We start from the raw sequence: 17,823 nt of genomic DNA on the forward strand, positions 1-17,823 counted from the left end.
CGCAACATCTGGGGGGGCGCCCAATGCCGGAGTTTTCTGCAACTCAGACAGCGAGCAAGCTTCGGCTGGGGGGGGGAAGGAGTGGGGGGGGCGTGGGGGCTGCCGTAAACTCTGACCGCCACGCTTGCAGAGCAGAAGAGCGCTTTCTCTTCTTTCCCCCCCCCCGCCCTGGCTCGCCCCGTCCGGAAGCCCCTTTTGTCTTTTGATTATCTAATTAAAGACGGACGACAACCAAACCAACAAACCCACTCTCTCTCTCTCTCTCTCACACCCCCCCCTCAGCAAAGGGTTTCCATTATGGAGGAGGAGGAGGAGGAGGAAGGGGTGGGGAGGAAGGGCGGGCGCAGGTCCTTTCATATTTTGCAGCAGTGAATTCTTCCCTCTCGGAGAGTCTCTAATTTTGGCTGGCGGGCTCTTCGGCTTTGAAAACAGCCAGGCAGCCACAGAAAGCAGAGATAATAGTGGCTTTTAGGTCAAAGAGGAGGGAAGAGCGCGCCTCGAGATGGCGCGGCGAAAACGTGCTGTGCTCGGTCTCCCGAAGAGGACCCCCACGGAGTTCAATCGGAGCTTCTTTCTCATAAGAAGAGGCGTAGGATAGCAGCGTCGAAAAGTGAAACAGGAATTAGTCGTTCGAGAATAAACCTTTGTTAAGGGAAGGGGTGAATTTTTGTTTAATTATTATTATTATTATTATTCCTGCAGAGACCCCACGCGCACTTCACCACCCGGGGAATTTATATTCCAGTTGGAAAAAATGGGGTGGGTGGGTTTGTAAACATCCCCGTAACACGTTCAGACGTGGTTAAGTGAATCCTGATTTATTAAGTAACCCAGATGCCAGGGCTCAGGAAACAAATCCCATTAAGCTCGCCAGAGGGGGACGATTCTGCTTCACCGAGGGTCGGAGGAGCGAGCGAGTGGGCGGAGCATAGAAAGCAACGGCAGAAAATAGGTCAGGCGCCACATCAAGTATGAACTCCTGGGGTTCAGCCTAAGCAGGCAAAGCTGCAGGGTGGGTTGGTTGGCTTTTCCGGCTTTGGAATAACCTTGGGAAGCTGAGGCATTGTAAGTTGGAAGTCATTGTTTGTTGCCTAACATGTTGGGTCACCCCACACCACATGCTAAGCCATAAACCGTGGTTGGTATCCAGGGTTTAGGACAAGATGGAGAAAACTAGCCAATTGTGGGATCATAAATCTTGATGAAGCCCATCATCGCTCCATGTGATGTATGCACTCAATCTACAAACGTAGTCCAAGCCTATTCACATCTGTTGTAAGGTCATTCTCTCGTGGGGTTTATCCTGACGTCCACTAAGAGTGGAACAAACATGCCCCATTAACCATTTTCAACGCCATGTCCTCTCTTTGTCTCATCCTAAATCACAGCTGAGGCACCTTAAAGTTGCCTTGTTTCAGTTTTAAACTAGCATTTTCCCTCTTCTCCAGAGACCCTTTTTTGCCTTGAACCTAACTCAGGGGTAGGCAACCTTGGCTCTTTTATGACTCATGGACTTCAACTCCCAGAATTCCTGAGCTAGTGGAAGAGACTCGAGTGCTAAAATCCACGGGTTAGGGGGCGCAAATTACTTGCCTTGCCCCGGGTGCTGACAACCCACGCTACGCCACTGGTACAAGGTGCAAGAAATGGAGTAATTTACACGTCTTAAGCATTTTCAAATGCTTTTTAGAAGGCCCACTTATGCCCATTCAATCATCATACCTTTACAAAGTAAATAAAAACCAAAGATAACTTCAGTTCCCCGGGGAGAAAAAAATCTCCTGTTTTGCATTACTTTATCACACTGTTTCTCAACCTTGGCAACTTTAAGAGGAGTGGACTTCAACTGCCAGAATTTCTAGGAGTTGAAGTCCACCCATCTTAAAGTTGCTAAGGTTGAGAAATAGTGTTTATCAGAATCAGCCCCAAAGTCATCAAGTAGTTTTTACATTCTCTACTTTGATCAGCAGTCTCCATCTTCAGATTCAGTCAAAATGAAGACAATGCCTGCCTTGTTGTCACATCAGTCAATCACTTCAGGCTTTATTCAAGCAATCAGTTGAAAACCAAGTACAGAATCTGTAGATCAGCCATATCTTCTAGGAATCTTTTCGGCTCATCTATTGGTTAAGGATAAACTTGAATCATAATTATGCAGACAAAGGACAGAAGCTACTACATTTTTAAGTATCCCCATCTGGTCTTTAAACCTGCTTCTACTCCTTAGTATAGCTTACATGAATACAATGAGAGATAAATACTTGTATTTTTAGAAAGCCCATCTAGGAGGTTTTCACATTTTTTATTTTTTTTTAATTGTCAAGTTACAAAAAATGAAGCATATATTAGGACAAGATTGGCAGAAAATCTGTGCTCCAAACATTTGGCACTATCACAACACATAGACAATCACATATTTCATCAGAATCCTTATTATGAGTCATTGAATAGTTGGAGGCCCTTTGGGTGTTGTAACAAATTTGGGATAACTGCAAATGCCTTCCTGCTTCTAATGCAAAAAAAAACAAACCCCCCCACACAAAAGTGACAGACAGTAAGTAGGTAGAAAAGATAAACACACCATGGCTGGCAATCTTCAGGGCTGGCATTTTGCTCAGCGGGCAAACTGTATCATTTGATACAGAATGGATTCTCCTTCTTGTGAAATTCCTTCACAAGTTTAAATTGTCTCTTTTGTAAATCCAAAATAAGAAAACTATTCATGTTACTCTTCTTATTTATTATTTGATGTCTCCTTTATTTATTACATCAGCCAGTTTTAAATTTTGCTAGCCTTTGAGATTGTAAAGCCAAAGTGGTTTCCTTCTTATATTTCTTCGCCCTGATGAGAAGGATCCTTTACAATAATGTTTAAAGGCAAAGGTTCCCCCGCACATGCGTGCTAGTCGTTTCCAACTCTAGGGGCCAGTGCTCATCTCCGTTTCAAGAGCCAGCGCTTGTCCGAGGACGTCTCTGTGGTCATGTGGCCGGCATGACTAGACGCCAAAGGCACACAGAACGCTGTTACCTTCCCACCGTAGTGGTCCCTATTTTTCTACTTGCATTTTTTACGTGCTTTCGAACTGCTAGGTTGGCAGAAGCTGGGACGAGTAACAGGTGCTCACTCTGTTACGCAGCACTCGGGATTCGACCCGCCAAACTGCTGATCTTCTGCTCGACAAGCTCAGCGTCCTAACCCACTGAGCCACCGCGTCCCACAATAATACTTAGAAAATCCTAAATGTTCCTGAACAGCTGAAGATCAACCTCTCCTAATTCTTGAGGGGAAGTTGTTAAGAAACACTTGGAATTTGCCAATAAAAGAAATCTTCCTTCCCTAAACTCATCCAGTCCTCTCCTGCTCCCCCCAAAATGGCTAATAAGTTTCAAAAACATTTGTGTTTTCATAAAAAGTACCTAAAAATAACACTGGAAAATGTATTCTATCTTCTCAAGTCTTGAAATCCACCACTAAATCTGATAGTATCTCTGAAGGTGGATCGAATTATTGGGAGAAAATAACTAGAGTTTGTCTGATGGTGCTGTGATTATGTCACATTTGCAATCAGAATTTTCAGACAAATAATGTTTCAAAACAGCTTCTATATTAGAGTTGCATTGTATCATTTGTTTATATGTCAGACAATTTGATAACCACCATCAGGAACGCTAGTGGTGTACAAGCTAAAAACCTAAGACCCTAAAAAATAGTAAATAAAAACACATGATCATTTAAAATAATAACCAAAAATGAGCAATATTGAGCCCTCAATAAAATTCATGTTCATCTAAGACCCACATCTATTCATTTAGCACCATGCATTAGTTTCCAAAAGTCTCTTAAATGATCTGCTTGAGAAGTCCTCAGTCTCATGATTGTGATAGTTAATTACATGAAAAAGAGGGCATTAAACTGCAGGTTAATTGCCTTGATTTGTGGAGATCTAGGAGCCAATTAAAGTTCTTCCAATTACCCACTGAGCTTCAATGATTGTGCTTGGACAGATTTATGAGTTGATGTAAGGAGTCATTCTAATTTGGGCATATAATGAAAAAGATCAGGTGTTTTATCCAGTGGTGGGATTCAAGTATGTGAACAACCAGTTCTCTCTGTGTATGCCACTTCCAGAAGTCCATTCTGGACCCGGGCAAACAAAAAATTAGCTACCGGTTGTGCCGAAGTGGTGCAAACCAACTGAATCCCCACCACTAGCTTTATGTCTTCAAAATGATAGCTTTCAACTTCAGTTGGCATGTCTGGCACATGCATTTGAAGCCCTGAATATATGGAACCTGAAACTGCTGAACAAGATAAAATACAAACTTTTCTGGATAAACCAAGTCAGTTTCTTTAATTTCTGGGCTCAATGAAAATTTAACGACAAGGTTCTGAAAATAATCTCAAGAAAAAGAATGCAGGCAATCCCCATTTAGCATCTATCTTGTTTAGTAACCGTTCACATTGATAACAGCAATGAAAAAGTAACTTGGTGGCCAAACCTCACATTTATGATCTTTACAAATTGGTAAAGCAAAGGTAAGCTGAAGATAGACCAGAAAGTTGTGATGTTTCACTTAACGAAAGCTTTATGCTTAATGACAGAGTTGCCTGTCACAATTGTGGTGGGTAACTAGAACTATATGTTCAATAAAAAGTCTTCCAGTTAAGCCTATAGGATGGTGGTGACCTTGTAGAATCTAAGACACCACGGTCCCCGAGCTCTTATGTGGTAATTATTCTTTCATTGGTGGGGATTAACTTAGAATTTAAGATTTAGAATTTATTAACTAGTAAATGGTTCCAGAGAGCCAGTTTGTATATGGGTAATCTTTCATTCATGACTGTAAATGACCCCGGAATTATGATCATAAGTCATACCAGCTATTAAGCAGGTCATCAGGTGACTGAGCCAATTTTACATCATTTTTTTTATTGAAAAGTTTTAAAATACAGTTTTCCTTTAAAAAACCCCCCTTCCCCCTCCCTACTACCCCCCCTACCTCCCCCCAACCTCCCTCCCTCCCCCTCTCCCTCCACCCCCCCTCCCCCCCGACTTCCCAGAGCTAAATACAAGGTATATATATATATAAAAAGGCAATCATAAACAACCATATACTAACAACTATAAATTCTAAAATCCATCACTCTCTAACTTATATAGGATAAGACACACCTTAACAATATTAAATATATATAAAAAACTAAAATAAAAAAAAAGGAAAAAAAACGAAAGAAGACTTATTCGAATGCTACATAAAACTTCTTAACCCTATACTTGTTCTGGATAAACTCAATCCATTTTCTCCATTCCATAATATAACGTTCTTGCGAATGATCTTTCAAATAGGCCGAAATCTTCGCCATCTCTGCCAGGTCGGAAACCTTTAAAGTCCACTCTTCTACGGTCGGCAGTTCCTCTTTCTTCCAATATTGGCCTATCAAAAGTCTTGCCGCCGTGATTAAGTTCAACATCAGCTTGGTGTCCACAACTGTAACGTCTGCAATTATTCCCAACAAAAAAAGTTGCGGACAAAACTTTATCCTCTGTTTAAAAATCTTCTGCATATTCCACCAGACTTTTATCCAAAAAGCCTTAACCTTCTTACATGTCCACCATATGTGAAAATATGTTGCATCTTCATCACCACACCTCCAACATTTAGGCTGATAATTCGGATACATACTTGCAAGCTTTTTAGGATCTAAATGCCATCTATAAAACATTTTGTAAAAGTTCTCTCTTAGATTTTGAGCTTGGGTAAATTTTACGTTCCTCACCCAAATCTTTTCCCTCGTGTCCATTGTAATAACTTCCTGGATGTTTTGGGCCCATTTTATCATACAATCCTTTACAAGCTCTGTTTCCGAGTCAATCTCTATCAATGCAAGATATATCCGTTTAATATGTGCTGGTCCCTGATTTCTAATCTGCTTTATCAAATTTTCATCAGACATTGTAAATCCATTTTTCTGGTCTTCTTTCCACCTGGCCCGTAATTGAATATATTGAAACCAAGTTTGAACAACCTTCTCTTCTCACAAGAGGCTATATGATTTCAAACACCAAACATTCCTTTCCAGGGTTAAAATTTCCTTGTACGTAGTCACATCATGTTTGAAACCAGCATGTATATTTTCTATTGCGTGTTTTGGAATTGCCCACAATGGTATCTTGCTGCTTAACTTATGTCTATACTTCTTCCAAACTCTCAGCAATGCATGTCTTAAAATATGCATCCTAAACACAGTATCTACCTTCTTATCATACAACAAATATGCATGCCAGCCGAACAACAAATCATGGCCCTCAAGATTTAATAACCTCAGTTGCGTCAAGTTGATCCAATCGCTTATTCCTACTAATGCAGCAGCTTCATAGTATAATTTAAAATTAGGCAATTTAAGGCCACCTCTCTCACGAGTATCCTGCATAATCTTAAGTTTAACTCGTGGCTTTTTCCCTGCCCACGCAAATTTATTGATACCACGCTGCCATTCCTCCAAGTTAGAGTCTTTCTTAAGAATCGGTATCATTTGAAATAAAAATAAAAATTTGGGCAGGACATTCATTTTCACTGCTGCAATCCGTCCCAACAAAGACAATTGCAATTTTTGCCAACTCTCCAATTCTTTTTGAATTTTCCCCCATAGTTTTTCATAATTATTTTTATATAGCTTTGTATTAGAGGGCGACAAAATCACCCCCAGATATTTAACCCTTTTAACAATCTCAAATCCAGTTAATCCTTCTAAGAAAGCCTTCTGTGAAACTGTCATATTTCTAGCCAAAATTTTAGTTTTCTGTGTATTTACTTTAAATCCAGAAACCTTCCCATATTGTGTTATTATCTCCATCAGGTCCACAACAGAGTTCTCTGGCTGGGTCACTGTAACAACCAGATCATCTGCAAATGCTCTCAATCTATAGTCCTGATCTCCAACTTGTATCCCCTTAATTTTTTCCGAGTTCCGAATCTTAACCAATAATATCTCTAATGTTAACACAAATAACAGGGGCGATAACGGACACCCTTGCCTTGTGCCCTTCTCAATATTACATGCTGCTGTCAGGCTATTGTTAACTATGATTCGGGCAGTTTGTTTTTGATATAATGCCCTGATCGGCTGTAAAAATTTTTCCCCAAAATCCATTTTATCTAAAACTTTTAACAAAAATTGCCAATTCAATTGATCAAAAGCCTTTTCAGCATCTAAAAAGATTAGCGCTGCAGAGATCTGGTTGTGCCTTTCCAAAAACTCTAACACATCAACTATATGTCTCACATTATTTTTCATTTGCCTACCACTAATAAACCCCGTTTGATCCCCATGAATCACCTGTTGCAGAACCCTCATCAGTCTATTAGCCAAAACCTTAGCAAATATCTTATAATCTGTATTTAAAAGCGATATCGGTCTGTAATTTTTAACTTGAGTAGCATCCTGGTCTTCCTTCGGAATCAAAGAAATAAAAGCTGTCCTCCAAGACGGTGGCACCTTTCCCCCCCTCTGAATTGTCTGAAACAGTTCCTTTAACGGCTTTATCATCTCAAATTGTAAATTTTTATAAAAGGCCGCAGTCAAGCCATCCGTGCCTGGCGCCTTATCGACCTTCAGTTCCTTAATTGCTGTAAGAATTTCTTCTTCTGTAATCAGTTGATTAATCCCCTCTTTTTGTGCTTGCGTAAGAACCGGGATGCTAGCATTCTCCAAGTATTTATCAATATCTTTTACATTAATTTCCTCTTTAGTATATAATTTCGAATAAAAATCCACAAAAGCATCCTTAATAAGATTCTGTTGAAACACAACCCTTCCTTTATACTCAATTTTGTCTATATTAGAGGCCCTTTGTTTTTTCCTCAGTCTATAGGCTAACCATCTGCCTGGTTTATTAGCGTTGCAAAAAGTATTGTGCCTAGCAAACCGCAGATTGGTTGCCACTTGATCTGCCATTAATTTATCAAATTGTCCTCTTAACAGTCTAATAGCCTCCTTGATCTTCACATCCTCTGAATTCAAAATCAAAGCCTTTTCTTTTTCCTTTATTTCATTCTCCAGTTCTTTCCTTCTAGTTTCCACTGCACGTCTATGTCTATTATTCATATATATCAACACTCCTCTCATATAGGCCTTGCTAGCATCCCAAACCATGTCCATAGAGGTACCCTTATTCATATTAATCTCAAAAAAATCCTTCATCCGCTGTTTACATTCTTCCACATTTCTCTGATTTCTAAACAAATTCTCATTTACGCGCCACGAGCGCCTATCTCTTTTCTCCTTATCAATCTCCAACCAAACTGGGCTGTGGTCAGAGATAGTTCTTGCACATATCTTCACCTTTTTAGTTCTCAAAAAAAAATCATTAGTCAACAAAATAAAATCAATCCTCGAAAAAGATTGGTGTCTGTCAGAATAAAAAGTATAATCCTTCTCCTGCAAGTGTCTCTCACGCCAGATATCTCGCAATTCCAGGTCATCCTTCATTTCAAAAAAAGATTTAGGCAGTCTAGCATGACTTGGAATGCGCTTAAAAGCTCCAGCCTTATCCAACTGTACATCCAGAACACCATTCCAGTCTCCCATAAAAATAAAAGATTTATAATCCAACTGGGTAAGCTTTGTGTGGAGTAAGCTAAAAAAATCAGCTTGTTGTTGGTTAGGTGCATATAATCCAACTAGAAGCGTCTTTTTACCTTCTAACAACAGCTCAATCATAACATATCTTCCATGCTTATCTGCTTCAATTAAGTCTGCTGTTAAGGCACTTTTAACATAAACAACCACTCCATTTTTCTTATTCTCTGCAGAGGCAACAAAATGCGTACCCAGTCTCGAGTTCAGTAAATGCTTTTGATCCAAAACTCTAATATGCGTTTCTTGCAAACATATAACATCTATCTTAAATTTTACATCAATTTTACATCATTTTTGCAGTGTTTGTTAAATGAATCCATGCTTATTAAGTGAATGCTGTGTTCATTAAATGAACCCAAAGTCTATAATGGCTGCGGGTGTTTTTTTTTGTCAAAAACCACAAGTAAATGATGGTTTCTAGCAAAAAAAAAAGTTACAATCACATGACGGTGAGATGTTACAAACAGACATAAATGTGGCCTGATTGCTGAGCACTCTAAAGATCACATTTAATAATAATAAAGTTAGAAGGGACCTTGGAGGTCATCTAGTCCAACCCCCTGCTCAGGCAGGAAACCCTATACCATTTCAGACAAATGGCTGTCCAGTCTCTTCTTAAAAAGTTCCAGTATTGGAGCATTCACCACTTCCAGAGGCAGGTTGTTCCACTGGTTAATTGTTCTAACTGTCAGGAAGTTTCTCCTTAGTTCTAGGTTGCTTCTCTCCTTGATTAGTTTCCATCTGTTTCTTCTTGTCCTGCCTTCGGGCGCTTTGGAGAATAGCTTGACTCCCTCTTCTTTGTGGTAGCCCCTGAGATATTGGAACACTGCTATCATGTCACCCCTCACCCTTCTCTTCATTAAACTACACACACCCAATTCCAGCAACCATTCCTTATATGTTTTAGCCTCCAGTCCCCTAATCATCTTGGTTGCTCTTCTCTGTACTCCTTCTAGAGTCTCAACATCTTTTTTACATCGTGGTGACCAAAACTGGATGCAGTATTCCAAGTGTGGCCTTACCAAGGCATTGTAAAGTGGTATTGATACCTCATGTGATCTTGATTCTATCCCTCTATTAATTCAGCCTAGTACTGTGTTGGCTGTTTTGGCAGCTGCAGCACACTGCTGGCTCATATTTAAGTGTTTATCCACTAGGACGCCAAGATCTCTCTCACAGTTGCTACTATTGAGCAAGGTACCACCTATACTATACCTGTGCATTTGGTTTTTCCTGCCTAAATGTAGAACCTTACTTTTTGGGAACGATCATATTTTAAACAGTCATTGACTGGTTGTAAATTGAGGACTACCTGTAATGGTTAAGTCACCAAGCTAGAAACTCAGAGACCATGAGTTCTAATCCTGCCATGGACACAAAGCAGCTGAGTGACTTTAGGCGAGTCCCTTTTGTCAGCCCTAGGAAGTTGACAAGGGCAAACTATTTCTGAAATCTTGCCAAGAATACTTCAGGGACATGTCCAAACAGTTACCAGGAGCCTACAGTGATTGGAAGGTACCAATTTTTTTTTTAAGTGGGGGGGTACCAAGACTTGCAAGTCACTATTTATTTGTTTGTTTGTTTTTTCTTTTTCTTTCTTTCTTTCTAATTCTTTCATTTAAAATGAACTTATTCATGTAATAAAAAAATAAAGACTATGTCTGCTCTCTCATGACTTTAGACTCATGATTCTTAGCCACCCCGTATCTCTAGGAAATAAATACCGCCTAAAGTGAGACTCGAAAGAAAAGCTTCTGTACTTGAGGCAATGGTTAGCTGTGTAGCTTTCCTAAGGGATACGCTGGTGATAATCAGCCCCAAAAGGTGGGGATTGAGAAGAGGGCTGTTGTCAAACGTTTGAACCTGACAATGGCCCACTATTATTATCAAGAAAACTTCCATCAATTTGTCTGGGAAGTCTTTAGAGCTGAGCTTGTCTACAATCTTTATTACAAGATTGCTAGTAAAAGCAAGGAAAGATAAGATGGCATATCATGCAAGAATTTATGCCAGCAGCTTTGCCAGACAGAAATAATATCAGTATCTATTCCAGCAGCACAACAGGTAACAGATGGCTTTTAAGGGGGGGGGGAAATAGTCTCACTGGCATTTAGAATTCTTTGCTAAAGCATTTATTTTATCATTCTTTGCTCGTGGTATCTTTCCAAACAAGAACGGAAGGATGTATATTATCAAAACATATTCCATCTGCACTTGTTGGTTTAATCGGATGTTTTATTGGCATGGTTTTATTTCCACTTATTTTGGATGAACGCAGAATTAAAACTCCATTTTATAAAACTAACATTTGCATGGTGCATTGTAAATAATTCAGTTCTTCCCCTCCTCACCCCGCCCCACTCCATGGAACGGTTTAAATATTATTTAGGTGATACCTGACATTGTTTTTCCTACTTAAACCATATTTGTAAGAAAACCTTTGAAGCCTGCTACCTTCCTAGGAAAAATGACCCCAGTTGTATCATTCCCTTTCTAGAAGCTAGTGCTTGTTGTTGTTACCAGGGTTTTCCTTGAAGGTATTGTGTCGTGGGTTCTAGACCGCATGGACCACATGGAAAATGCCAGGCAGATGAGTACAGCATGTTAACTCTTTATTGTAGTCAGACTGAACTGGACAATAGGGCTGACTGACCCCGTTATATACCTGGCCAGGTACACCCAAGGTCAATCCCTTTATCTGAATTTCCCGCCTTCTGTGGGCCAACCAATCCTGTCGCAGTACAACGCCACCTGGTGGTGTCAGTGGCCGCTGCTATCATGTCTCCCATCTATATACATAACAGAAGAGTTTTATTGGTTTGCCTTATGGTGAGATAAAAAGTTAGTTAATTGTTTGTACAAAATATAAGACAGAGGGATTCTCTCTCTCTCTCTCTCTCTCTCTCTCTCTATCTATCTATCTATCTATCTATCTATCTCTCCCTTTACCACCACACACACACACACACACCAGTAATGCTAGAGTCTTCCCTTCTTTCTCTCTTGTCCTGCCATACGCTAAATAAATTTTATTGTGTAGTGGGTCCGATGCAAGGAAGAGATGCCAGCCGGAGTACGTGTTCAGCTCTTTATTGGAGGGGGGGTATAGTCAATGTGGATACGGGACCAGGGTGTGTGTGTGGCCTCCCACGTGTGTACTGGTGTGTGTGGCATTTCTGGCCTGGATCTCTGGCACGTGTAACAGGCCCTGACCCATTCCTCAATGTCCTTGTCCAGCCCTGGCCACCAGAGGTACCTTCATCCTAACCACCCCCGGGTGTCCCTCATGTAAGGAGTCCAATACCTTGCCCCAGACTGCGGTGGGAATGATGACCCTGCTTCCCCAGAGGAGGCAACCCCTGTGTGTGGAGAGCTCGTTGCGTCTGGTGAAATAGGCCTGGAACTCAGGCCCCGGGGACTTGTCCTGCCACCCTGTGCAAACCCATGCGTGTACCCTGCTCATGATGTCGGTGGCTGTGTTGCTGGCAATGTCCTTGGCATTGAGCGGGCATTCTGGTAGCTCCTGCAGGGCTAGGATCTGTGTTGCTGGTGCCGGGTCTGGATCAGGGGTGTCTATGGGTAGCCTACTTAGACCATCTGCGTGGCCCATCTCCTTCCCTGGCTTGTGCACCAGCTTGCAATTGTAGGCTGCAAGGAAGATGGACCACCGGAGCATTTTGGGGGACAGAATTTGGGGCGTCTGCCTGTCTGTTGTGAACAGACCTAGGAGTGGTTTGTAGTCCGTGTAGACAGTGAACTCCCTGCCATACAGATAATCGTGGAATTTTTTGATTCCTGCCACGATTGCCAGGGCTTCCCTGTTGATTTGGGCGTAGTTTCTTTCTGCTCCAGACAGCGTCCTGGAATAGTAGGCTATGGGAATTTGCGCCCCATTGGGCTCAAGGTGACTGAGTACTGCGCCCACACCGTAAGGCGATGCATCGCATGCGATGCATATGGGCTTTGTCTCGATGAAATGGGTTATTGTGGACTTATCCAACAGTAGTGCCTTTAAAGCCCTGAAGCTTTGGTCATGGGCGGGAGTCCATAACCATGCTGCCTGCTTGTCCAGTAGCCTGTGGAGTGGCTCTGCAATGGCTGCCTTGTGTGGAAGGAATGCGTGGTAGAAATTCAACAGGCCCAGGAATGCCTGTAGCTCTGCCTTGTTCTTAGGTGTGGGTGCTAGTTTGATGGCCCTCACCTTGGACTCTGTGGGGTGGATGCCCCTGGCATCTACCCTGAATCCCAAAAATTCTGTGGAGGGAAAACCTATGCTGCATTTCTCCCTCTTGAGTTTGAGGCCAGCTGTACGCAACCTGGACAGTACCTCCCTGAGCCTACCTGCCAGCTCTTCTGCTGATGCTCCTGCAATCAGGATGTCATCAAAATAGGGGCAGACTCCTGGGATGCCCCCGAGTGTCTTCTCCATAACTTCCTGGAAAATGCCAGGAGCAACGCTGACCCCAAACTACAGCCTTTTCACCCGGAACGCTCCCCTGTGTGTAACTATGGTTTGAATGTCAGCTGTTGCCCTAGTAACCGTGAGTTGCTGGTACGCCTGCGCAAGATCAAGCCTTGCAAAGATGGTGCCATCTTGGAGGGAAGCGAGAACGTGGCTGACCGTGGGGACCGGGTAAGCGTGCGGGTTCAGGGCGCAGTTCACCGAACAGTTGTAGTCAGTGCAGATCCTTATTTCCCTGTTGGATTTGAGGGGGGTGATGATTGGGGTTTCCCACTCCCCCCATCTACGGGCTCTAAGATTCCCTGGGCCACCAGCTTATCCAGTTCGCGCTCGATTTTGTGTTTGAGCGTGAAGGGGACTCGCCGCGGCCGGACCCTAACGGGGGGAACGTTTGAGTTAAGCTTGAACGATATGGGGGGCCCTGTGTACCTGCCCAGCATCCTGTCGAAGATGTCTGCGAACTGCTTGCAGACGGCCTCGACGGAGTCCCCCTGGATCCGGTGGATCCTGGAGACTGTGATTCCCAGGGCCTCGAACCAGTCTAGGCCGAACAGGCTGGCTCTCCGGCCCTCTACCACTACAACCTCCAGGTGCTCTTCGCGACCCTTAAACCCCACTGAGACGGTAGCCTCCCCCTTTACCTTGACTGACGAATTCTGAAAATCGGTAAGGGTTAAATTTTTAGGCCTTAATTTAATCCGCTGCTTGCTCCGGCTATTTATGTAGTTAAGGGTCTCGTCCGAAATGATCGAGACCGCTGATCCGGAGTCAAGCTCCATGCTGCAATGGACGCCTTGCAAGCGGATTGTTAGTCTAATTTTGGGTTTGAGCAGCCGGCGGCTACCCGTGTGGTTAATGGCCAGCCGGCTCTCAACATAGCCAATTCGCATTTTGGTCGGGGCCCCAGTACCTTCGAACGGTGATTCCTCCGGTTGTAGCTCATGGATCTCCTCTCGGAGGCGGTGGCTACGACAGACCATAGCTATGTGGCCTGTTTTCTTGCAGGCCCGATATGTGGCCGACCAGAACTTACAGAGACTGTGCACGTGGTTCCCACCACACCCTGCGCACTTCTGAGGGTTGGCGGCATTGCTGGGAGGCCTGGGCTTGTCTGGGCATCTGACTCGCTGGTCAGGGGTCGACGTCCGCTGGAGGAGGTCGATGCTCTGGTCGTCCTCAGCCGTGGCGACCTGCCGGTGGATGCTGGCTGCCTGGCTGCTGGTCCGGGTCTCCTGGACTACTTGGACGGCCCCGCAGGCCGCTTCGTGGGCCAGGATGGCGTCCTCGACTTCCTGGAACGAAACCTCCTCTCTCTCGAACAGGCGCTCTTGCAGCCGCCTGTCTTGTAGGCCGCAAATCAGCCAGTCCCGTAGCCGCTCCTCCAAGTTCAAAAACCTGCAGGTGACGGCGGCTTCTCGTAGGGCGGCGAGGAATTCGGCACCGGACTCGTCGGGGCGCTGGTCCCTTTTTTCGAACTGCGACCTCGTGGCCACTTTGGAGCGCCGGGGCCGGAAGTTGGCGTTGAGCTTGGCCACGAGGTCCTGGTACGCGATGGTGGTGATGGCCTCCGGGGTGAACAGGTTCGCGGCGATCTCCAGGAGTGCTTGTCCCCTAATGCAGAGCAGGGCTGTCGCCTTCGCGCCGTCCTCCGAGATCTGATTGAACCACATGTACAGTTCGGCGTGAGCTAGGTAACGGGCCCATGTCTCGGGGTGGTGGGTGTCGAATTCGCGGGGTTGTCCGGCTCTTGCCATTGTGGTGTTGGTTCGGGACTCGCGTCGCGGATGCGATGACTGGCGTGGTCCGGTCGGCTGGCGCTCATGGGGGGAAGAAGGAAGGAAAAATGCCTTTTCCCTTCAGCTCGCGGAGCGTTCCCCCAGTGACTTCAGCTCCTTGTCAGCAGCTATCCCACCTTCGTCGCCACTATTGTGTAGTGGGCCCGACACAAGGAAGAGACGCCAGCCGGAGTATGTGTTCAGCTCTTTATTGGAGGGGGGTAGCATCCTGAGGAGTGAGGGTTACCTGGCCTCCTTAAATACCTAGCCAGGTAAGCGGACAGCCAATGGGGTTGGCCCTAGGTTTCCCGCCGAAACTGGGTTTCCCGCCAAAACCGTTCAGGCCAACGCCCCCTGGAGGCTGTTGCTATGCAGGTGCCTGCATACATAACAAATTTCTCTTCTCTCCAAGGAGTCACTTTGAGCATGGATAGAAAGAGTAGTTCCCTGCTGGATCATCTTCTTTTCCATCACCTTTCTTCTTTCTTTCTCTCCCTTCCTGCCACACCCAAAGCTCAGATGTGCAATGTGTTTCCGGCTACTGTGTGTTCTCTCCCCTCCCATTGCCTGATTTATTTATTTTTTTGGAGGGGTGGGTTAGTTAAACTATAACCTGGAGCCAGCATGCCTAGCCTGAACCACTTCCCATCTCCCCCAAAATCTGTGGTGTTTCTTGGTTTACTGGTAGCTTCTATATAGCCCAGCTACTTAATACACAACTTTAACCTTTTCACACAGAGACACATAATTAGAAACTATGGCAAATTTCTATGGTATAATGTGATAGAGCCATGCTTTGTTGTAATGTTGTAAAAAGCCACTGTGCAAGAAGGACGCATACGATATAACTAATAACTACATGTCAAGAGGGGCAAAGAATAAGATGTTAAACTATGTCCTGCTTAAAAAATAAAGCTAGCCAAATATGTTCAATTGAATGACTTCAGTTCCAGCTAGCAATAAGGCAGGACAGCCCAAAATGGGAGATGAGGGAACATCAGATTTAAGCAGTTTTTCATCGGAATGGGTTTCCAATCAGCGGATGTCTTATCACTTCATCCCAACTCTTGAAATTTGGAAGGAACTGGATGTCTCCCTTTTTCCAAAGATTCAGGAGATCAAGAGGCCTTTTGCTATATAAAAAATAAGGATGGAACAAAGAGGATTTTGACACTAGCTGTCTCAATCTTCTTGTTGCCTGATATTTTTCCAGACCAACTTAATAGTAAGATTTGGAAAACTTGTGTGGATGGATGTTAAGGGTGCGGTCCCATGTCCTTGTGATGAGTTGAGGCAAGTTGATTTGATTAATAAGGAAAGCTGACTCATTATAAATAGATATGGATGCTAAAATACATCATTTTAACTCTGGATGATGAAATTTTGTTTGGAAGCCAACCCCCATAAACCTTAGCCAGTATAATCTTAGTTCAGAAACTGGGAGAAGAAATCCAATAACAAGTTTGCAATCTTTTCATCTCTGGTTTAAGCATTTCTTTTTGGAAGGAACAAAGTGTTAAATTGCAAATCCTACACGGACAAAAGAAGCAATATTAGGAGCATTTATTTCTTTAATGGAATTTAGTATTTGTAGTATACTTTTAAAAAATGTGCCTGAGATGTGCTCATTTTCCTCTATAATCTTAAAGTACTGTAATTCCTTTTTAACTGTCTGCCACTTCTTAAAGCTTTTTTCTCTTCACTTATATTTTCCTCCACCACCAAAACAAAGCAAAATAAACACCAATTAAAACTCTATAAAGCTATTTGTTGACGTTTGGTTTATTGGTTTCACCTAATTAAAATGCTCTTTTAAGATGGAAATCTTTTTATGCATTAGAATATTAATATAACATGTGTGTGTGTGTGTGTGGGTGTGTGGGTGTGGGTGTGGGTGTATACTTTTAAACAAAAAGATAAATGTAATACAACCCAATATAAAGAAGAAAAAAGAAAACATCCAGGAGAAAGCAAAAAATGCAGGAAAAAAATGTTGCAGAAGAATCCCATTAGACTTTTAATATATTTATTTCCAAATCTACTTTCACAGACCATAAACCCTTATAAAATGAGGGGAAATTATGTTAAAATAATGTTAGGATTGAACCTGCAAACCACATACATTTTCCTTGAGTCACTGAGGCGTCTGCGATATTGACATTTTGATTGCCAATGTAAAAATCTCAGTGCTCAGTATTTCATTAGCAACACAACACTGGTCAAATCATGCAGAAACTAGCTTTGCAGTAGCTGTCACCATATGGCAATACTTAAAACATTAGAAAGCCTGCAAAAAAATAATTTGTTAAGACAGCTGACAAAATTCTTAGGAAATGCTAAACCTTATGAGGACCTTCTGACCTCTTAACTTTGTTTTGCCCACTTTGTGAAATATTGTCTTATTCTCTTTTAATTAATCATAATTAAGACTGTGGGTAATTTCCAGTTTCCCTTGCGCCCAGTATATTCCCAGTCAATCCCAGTATCCAGCTCAGAGCAAGCATATAGGCCACCCAATTTAACTAGCAAAAAAGCTTCATGATTATTATTGTTTTGATTATTTATTTATTTATTTATTTATTTATTTATTTATTTATTTATCTATTTATCAATTTATTTATTTATTAAGCATCAATAACTCTCAATAGTTAACTGGCGCCACAAGATAAAAAGCAGGCAAATTTAGGGAAAGAGAGAGATGTGAACAGTGTGGGGGGAAATGTACATTATGTATCAAAAGACATAAGACTTTTCAAAGCCATTCTCCCAGAGAGCGCTGCCTTTGGTTAATCTAAATGTAAACCCTTTACATACATAATGGTCGCAGAAAAGGATGGAAAGTGGGACACCGGGCAATCCCTTCTCTGTTTTGCACCATGGAGGAAACAATTATAGATTGCTTCTATAAATTATTAATAAACAATTTTGATATATCATACATTTCA

Source organism: Vipera ursinii (assembly GCF_947247035.1).
Source record: "Vipera ursinii genome assembly, chromosome: 1".
Lineage (NCBI taxonomy): Eukaryota > Metazoa > Chordata > Lepidosauria > Squamata > Viperidae > Vipera > Vipera ursinii.